The sequence below is a fragment of the Schistocerca serialis genome, chromosome 4 (assembly GCF_023864345.2).
Source record: "Schistocerca serialis cubense isolate TAMUIC-IGC-003099 chromosome 4, iqSchSeri2.2, whole genome shotgun sequence".
Lineage (NCBI taxonomy): Eukaryota > Metazoa > Arthropoda > Insecta > Orthoptera > Acrididae > Schistocerca > Schistocerca serialis.
Window position 1 is genome coordinate 293,956,282 of NC_064641.1, and position 7,772 is coordinate 293,964,053.

At 42.9% G+C, this 7,772-nt stretch overlaps 1 long non-coding RNA gene across 1 annotated transcript; it reads right to left on the reverse strand.

Annotated features, from left to right (window-relative positions):
* Nucleotides 1–2,657: 2,657 nt before the first annotated feature.
* LOC126473824 (uncharacterized) lies at nt 2,658–4,580 on the reverse strand. The gene is made up of 4 exons (XR_007586528.1): nt 4,534–4,580; nt 4,209–4,328; nt 3,971–4,131; nt 2,658–3,816 (listed from the first exon to the last, which is right to left on the reverse strand). It is a non-coding gene; the product is annotated as an uncharacterized LOC126473824 (long non-coding RNA).
* Between the last annotated feature and the right edge of the window lie 3,192 nt (nt 4,581–7,772).

Consider the following 7,772-nt stretch of genomic DNA (forward strand, 5'->3'; position numbering starts at 1 on the left):
ATGTTTCGGATAGCCCAAAGCAATCACACGATCATCGAAATATTCATTCAGGAAATTAAAGACGTCGGCCGTGCGATGTGGCCGGGCACCATCTTGCATAAACCACGAGGTGTTTGCAGTGTCGTCTAAGGCAGTTTGTACCGCCACAAATTCACGAAGAATGTCCAGATAGCGTGATGCAGTAATCGTTTCGGATCTGAAAAATGGGCCAATGATTCCTTTGGAAGAAATGGCGGCCCAGACCAGTACTTTTTGAGGATGCAGGGACGATGGGACTGCAACATGGGGCTTTTCGGTTCCCCATATGCGCCAGTTCTGTTTATTGACGAAGCCGTCCAGGTAAAAAAAAATAAGCTTCGTAAGAAACCAAATGCTGCCCGCATGCATATCGCCGTCATCAATCCTGTGCACTATATCGTTAGCGAATGTCTCTCATGCAGCAATGGTAGCGGCGCTGAGGGGTTGCCGCGTTTGAATTTTGTATGGATAGAGGTGTAAACTCTGGCGCATGAGACGATACGTGGACGTTGGCGTCATTTGGACCGCAGCTGCAACACGGCGAACGGAAACCTGAGGCCGATGTTGGATCACCTGCTGCACTAGCTGCGCGTTGCCCTCTGTGGTTGCCGTACGCGGTCGCCCTACCTTTCCAGCACGTTCATCCGTCACGTTCCCAGTCCGTTGAAATTTTTCAAACAGATCCTTTATTGTATCGCTTTTCGGTCCTTTGGTTACATTAAACCTCCGTTGAAAACTTCGTCTTGTTGCAACAACACTGTGTTCTAGGCGGTGGAATTCCAACACCAGAAAAATCCTCTGTTCTAAGGAATAAACCATGTTGTCTACAGCACACTTGCACGTTGTGAACAGCACACGCTTACAGCAGAAAGACGACGTACAGAATGGCGCACCCACAGACTGCGTTGTCTTCTATATCTTTCACATCACTTGCAGCGCCATCTGTTGTTGAAAATTGTAACTACTGTAATTTCGAAAGTTTGTACGCCTGAAAATGTACTGTTGTCCCAAGCATATTGCAACAAACGGTGTATTTCTATCGCTGCTCGTTTAGTTTTTATTGCCGTTTCAAATATACCGGTCATTTTTGAAACACCCTGTATATATTCTGTTAAGAGCAAAAGAATATCTAGGTTTACATAAAACAAATGAATCCAATTGGTCTGAAAACAGAAGTCCAAACATATATTGACAAAGGCTTTGTGGATGCAGTATGGGCACTTAGAAAGGCTAAGACCTCCAGATACCTCTGTCTGTACTTTCTGTAGACATCATGGTTCAAACATTAATAATAATAATAATAATAAACAACATAACATTGGCAATTATTAACTAATGTAATAGGGATCAGGCATAGAATATTTAATGTCCCTTAAACAGCACAGTTTTTGTGCATAAACTCCTCGCACAACCTTTCTGGAATGTTTCTGTCACAGACTTTCCAAAATAGTGATTTCTAATTTTAAAATACTCAAATAAAATTGATTTAATTAGAGCATTTCTGCGATTTTCTGTGGGCTCAAAGTCCATAATATGTTCGTTGATCAATTGAAAAACACTACAATCAACATCTGCCATAGCACATGAAACAAGAACAAGCATAACATTTTTCTTTTGCAACATTCCCTTCGCCTGTTGCAACTGATAAGCTTGCTCTGCTGCTTTGCAAATTTTAATAACGTCAGCAGAAGGCGTAACTAAACCTCCCACATTCTTTCTTCTGATTAGGCCAATGTCACTGTCCACTGCCCCACACAAGGAATTTGTATATTCTACACAATGTACTGACTTAGTCAATTTACGCACAATAAATCCTGTTATGTATGCAACAACATTCCGTACATAATTTGACAGCTGTTCAAATGAGGCAGCAGGAATGCTGTATGAGTGATCATGAGAGACTGATGCAACATCTAGGCCTAACTTCTCTGAATTACAATTGATAGCTGATGAGATGGGTTAGATTGCATCACATCCAATCCAGAAGATACACTGAGAATGGAACAATCTGCAGTATCCCAAGTAGATCCAAATTCTGACTCTCTTACCTGCTGATGGATAAGCAATCGTTTGTAGGCTGCTTTGAATTAAGCTGCTATGGGATTGTTGTTATCACCACCACATCTTCTGATTGAGCTGAAAAATGTCTCTATGTGGTCCTTTAGCAATTTATATGTAAGCAAGAAATTTAGTTTTGGGTGAGAGCTGTCTATGAGGGAAACATATAATTTTCTTAGGCTCTGTATACATACAAGAAAGCCAAGGAAACCAGTCTTTCTGTTAGTATACAAAATAGATGGCCCATTAGCCTCAAGTCTCAGCTCCTTAATATATTTTTCCAATTCATCAAGAAATGGTAAAATATGGCCAGCTGTCTGCATTGACAGAGGTGATTTATACCCTTTGGACAGGAGATTCCTACTATTGAAACAATCAAAAAGGTTGTTCATTGTCCTTATAAATTTAACTGTATGTTCACATCCTTTAAAGTCAGCTAGCTGCAAATCTTTGTCAAGGAATTCTAGAGCATTAGCTACACTACCACTAAATGTTTGCACAGCAATCCTTACATTCATTTTATGACGATACCACTCAACGTGTTTTGTTCTTACTTTTGTAGCAGCCAGAAGTTTCTTTTTGCAGCTCATGTAATTTTAATACATAATCCCATTTTATTGGATTTCTGTTTCCATTGAAAATGACACCTTTACCAGCTAATGTATTGCGTATTAACTTGAAGATGTGACATGGATCAAGGAATATGCAAACAACATCCTTACATAGAGGATGTTTAAAAAAAGATTTCATTCTGCACGTTGAAAGACAGGCCCCTAGCTTGTCTACCATTGCAGTGTATACGTGAGCATCATCAAAAGTAACAGAAATTACTTCTACTCCAGCATCATATGTAAATTTCAATGCCTCCTTAAGTAGGTTTGATTTTTCAACAGCACCCAGGCCATTCACTAAAAAGTAGTGAATTGGAATTTTCCATGAACCATTAACAGCAGTCAACACGAGTGTTAATGCCTCATTTGCAACAGTCAGATTGTCATAGTCAAGATCTGTACCATAATCTATGTAACCAATAAACTTATTTCCACAAAATTCAACATGCTTCCTTATGGCAATCTCATCAAATGACATGACACAAAGCAATTTCTTACCTTTGCTAATGAGTTCCTGACTCTTTATTCTAAGCGCTATTGCTGCTTCTTTACTGAAACCAGGATCCCCATCAACAACACTGTACCATTTTCTTAATGTTCGTGGATGTGGCAGTGATGTTTTAAAATTTTTCCTTACATAGCTATATGCCTTGCTACTGTAAAAATTTAGTGATAGAGCAACGGTCCGAAGAGCTGCTGGATACATATTTGCTTCTTTACCTTTACTGACACGTTGGAGCAACTCCGAAGTACCAGGTGGCAGCATCTGATAGCAAAAAGCCACATCATTTAAGCATAAGTATTGCAACCTGCAATCAGTCATACATTTTAAAAATGACAGGCATTGTAAATATACTTGCCTTTAGTAAATTAGCCAGGGATTCATTTATAACACGATTATTTTCAAGATTATTTATCAAAGATTTCAAAGACAAGACTTTCTTCTTAATCCCACGAGATGACCGCTGCAAATTCTTTAACTTTCTGGCTTTGTTGCTAATCTGCCGTCTTGCCACATCTATCACTTTTTCTGCTATGCCAGGAGTACACAAATCGCTATTCGAAAAGTCCCCAATATACCTGAAACTTTTGTTTTTCGGGGTGTTCGTTTCCATATCGCATAACGTCACTGTAAACAAAACAAAAATGCATGTTTTGAGGTATAATTTGTGGGCAAAGCATGTCCGAAATGGCACTTAACGTAACGTGCTATAGTTCTATTCTAATACAATATTTTACTAACTCTCAGTTGTTACACACATTCTAACAACATTCAGACTTACAGGCATTGAAAGCACAGATTTCAGGAGACGAGGCATCATCTAACGAACGCCTTCTAGTGTGTTATTTACGGAGGTTAGGCCTCTTCGATTTCATATGCTCTGTAAAATCGAAAAGTGTCGGGATAGCATCACTTCTTAACCAATTCCCTCCAGTCTTAGCCCTATAAAAACATCAGGTTTAAAAATGACAGACACTGTAAATACAAATTATAAATATACATTGTAAATAATAACTAACCTATCAAAACATTTCTCCTCGAAGTGCTTCGAGCAAAGGCGCGTATGTGCAGATGGCTTAAAGTTTTTCCGATTCAGGGCCTGTATCCAAAGCTGCCTTCGGTTTTCATCCTTAGGGAACCTATGAGTAGGAACGAGAAACAGTTATACTTACTTCTGTAACCGAATTGTCACAGATACTTTCCAAAATGTAGTATGAGTCTGACTTTACAGGCACCACTTTCAACACTTTAATTTACGTGATACTCTATTTCAAGTGTAAAAAACATAAAAGTCACTTCAGCAGATTTCAATAAACGCATCTGCACTATCATAGAAACACTTACACGTGAAATGTAATGCCATTTCCCCCGACAAAACGCTGAGTACAGCCATAAGCGCAACACGAAACAACCATGTTTTGCCAACATTCACGTGTCTTCAGCCCAGAGATGTTGGAGCCACGAAAATGACGTCAGGGCCAGTCTTATACACTCCTGGAAATGGAAAAAAGAACACATTGACACCGGTGTGTCAGACCCACCATACTTGCTCCGGACACTGCGAGAGGGCTGTACAAGCAATGATCACACGCACGGCACAGCGGACACACCAGGAACCGCGGTGTTGGCCGTCGAATGGCGCTAGCTGCGCAGCATTTGTGCACCGCCGCCGTCAGTGTCAGGCAGTTTGCCGTGGCATACGGAGCTCCATCGCAGTCTTTAACACTGGTAGCATGCCGCGACAGCGTGGACGTGAACCGTATATGCAGTTGACGGACTTTGAGTGAGGCCGTATAGTGGGCATGCGGGAGGCCGGGTGGACGTACCGCCGAATTGCTCAACACGTGGGGCGTGAGGTCTCCACAGTACATCGATGTTGTCGCCAGTGGTCGGCGGAAGGTGCACGTGCCCGTCGACCTGGGACCGGACCGCAGCGACGCACGGATGCACGCCAAGACCGTAGGATCCTACGCAGTGCCGTAGGGGACCGCACCGCCACTTCCCAGCAAATTAGGGACACTGTTGCTCCTAGGGTATCGGCGAGGACCATTCGCAACCGTCTCCATGAAGCTGGGCTACGGTCCCGCACACCGTTAGGCCGTCTTCCGCTCACGCCCCAACATCATGCAGCCCGCCTCCAGTGGTGTCGCGACAGGCGTGAATGGAGGGACGAATGGAGACGTGTCGTCTTCAGCGATGAGAGTCGCTTCTGCCTTGGTGCCAATGATGGTCGTATGCGTGTTTGGCGCCTTGCAGGTGAGCGCCACAATCAGGACTGCATACGACCGAGGCACACAGGGCCAACACCCGGCATCATGGTGTGGGGAGCGATCTCCTACACTGGCCGTACACCACTGGTGATCGTCGAGGGGACACTGAATAGTGCACGGTACATCCAAACCGTCATCGAACCCATCGTTCTACCATTCCTAGACCGGCAAGGGAACTTGCTGTTCCAACAGGACAATGCACGTCCGCATGTATCCCGTGCCACCCAACGTGCTCTAGAAGGTGTAAGTCAACTACCCTGGCCAGCAAGATCTCCGGATCTGTCCCCCATTGAGCATGTTTGGGACTGGATGAAGCGTCGTCTCACGCGGTCTGCACGTCCAGCACGAACGCTGGTCCAACTGAGGCGCCAGGTGGAAATGGCATGGCAAGCCGTTCCACAGGACTACATCCAGCATCTCTACGATCGTCTCCATGGGAGAATAGCAGCCTGCATTGCTGCGAAAGGTGGATATACACTGTACTAGTGCCGACATTGTGCATGCTCTGTTGCCTGTGTCTATGTGCCTGTGGTTCTGTCAGTGTGATCATGTGATGTATCTGACCCCAGGAATGTGTCAATAAAGTTTCCCCTTCCTGGGACAATGAATTCACGGTGTTCTTATTTCAATTTCCAGGAGTGTATTTATGGTCAAAGCTTCCGACCTATTACACCATCCACGCGGGATATGCCTAGCGCGCATATGCAGCAGCGAACTATACGCACGAAAAGAAAATAGATATCTTATGTCCAGATGTCTTGTAAAGTCGTTCGTTCTACCGCGCGCAACTCAAGGACGTCTGTATGATATACTGAAGCGTCATACGTTCAAATTATTTGTGAACTCAAGGTTCCTATTTATAAACAAATTGTTTTCTACCGTTATGTATTAAGTAATAGTTTTTCTCTAATGTAGGTTAGTACTGTTCTGAATTACAGACGCAACAGTTTTATATTACGACACTTGATTGCACAGGTATATGTATATCGAAATTTACATTTATATGGCATATTGCACATGGAGGATCCACTTGTTTTTGGAGCTATTCCCCTGGCAGTGACAGTAAATCTTGGGATTAGGGCAGAACGGCGACGAAAACGAAAAGTCAAACGTTGTTGGGATCGACCCTGGCTGACAAGGAGGGTGGAAGGCAGGGAAATATATTCACTGTTAATGAAAGAACTGAGGCCCGAAGATCTGCAAAAATTTCGGAACTTCGTTAGGATGGGCATGGCCTGTTTCGAGAAGCTGCTGTCTATGATAGAAGATCGAAACAGTCATGAGGGAACCTATCTCACCTTCTGGAGAGTAAGAATTATATGGTTATGTTTTGTGATCCTACTAGTCTAGATCACTAATAAAATACCGGTGAACGCCATGTTATGTTGCTGGCTGGTTGAAACATTACGTTTCCTGGCGAATGAGGAATCTTTTAAGAGTCTGGCTTTTAGCCACAGAATAGCACAGCCCACCATTTCAAAAGTTGTTGTGGATATATGCACTGCAATTTGCAACACATTAAATGACCAATACTTAGGTGACCTTGTGTTATTTTTCCAAGTTTGGACTATACTCAGAATTTTGCAGTCTTCGTCTGTCGCACTGGGGCAAACTGCAAGGACTTTCTCCCTTTCACTGCCAGTTTCTCTTTTCTGGCATGTTGAAATCAAGCAAGAGGTGCAATTGAATCAAACCTGAACTTTCGTAAACTAAGGCATTACGATACAAATAGAAAATCGCCGTATAACGTTATTTGCATATTCCTCAGAAAGAAACGATTTCCGACTACCTTATTATGATGCAGTGGTTCATACATACACCTTTTCTCGCTGTATGCCTGATTTCAGATGCTTAATTCCTCTCTGCTCCATTTCATTTCTAGAATACGAAGCTATCAATAGAAAAAAATCCTTTCACAAACAGCTAGTATATAAGAGCCTACTGCAAAAAAAGTTTCTTTTCTGCATTTGTGAAACCTATTTACTGGAAAAAATGCACAAGATCCCCAACGCGAAAAATCCCAACACGAACGTCCGAAGTTAGCCACTAGACGCCTGACAATAACCAAACAACAAGCAGAAAGCACCATGGTACACCCTTCTGCGCATGCGCGGATTGACGGCAGTTTATAACTGCTCTCTATTCCTGCGTACAGATAATGTGTCTGCTAATTTTCGTAGTTTCATCCGTTTTACCGCTTGATGGCTGTCGCGATAGACCAGTACCGTTCGCGGCGGACCGTCGTGTAATACCGGCTTAAGATATTGTAAAATAATATCATAAAATTTGGCCCATTTATATTCAGACCCTTAT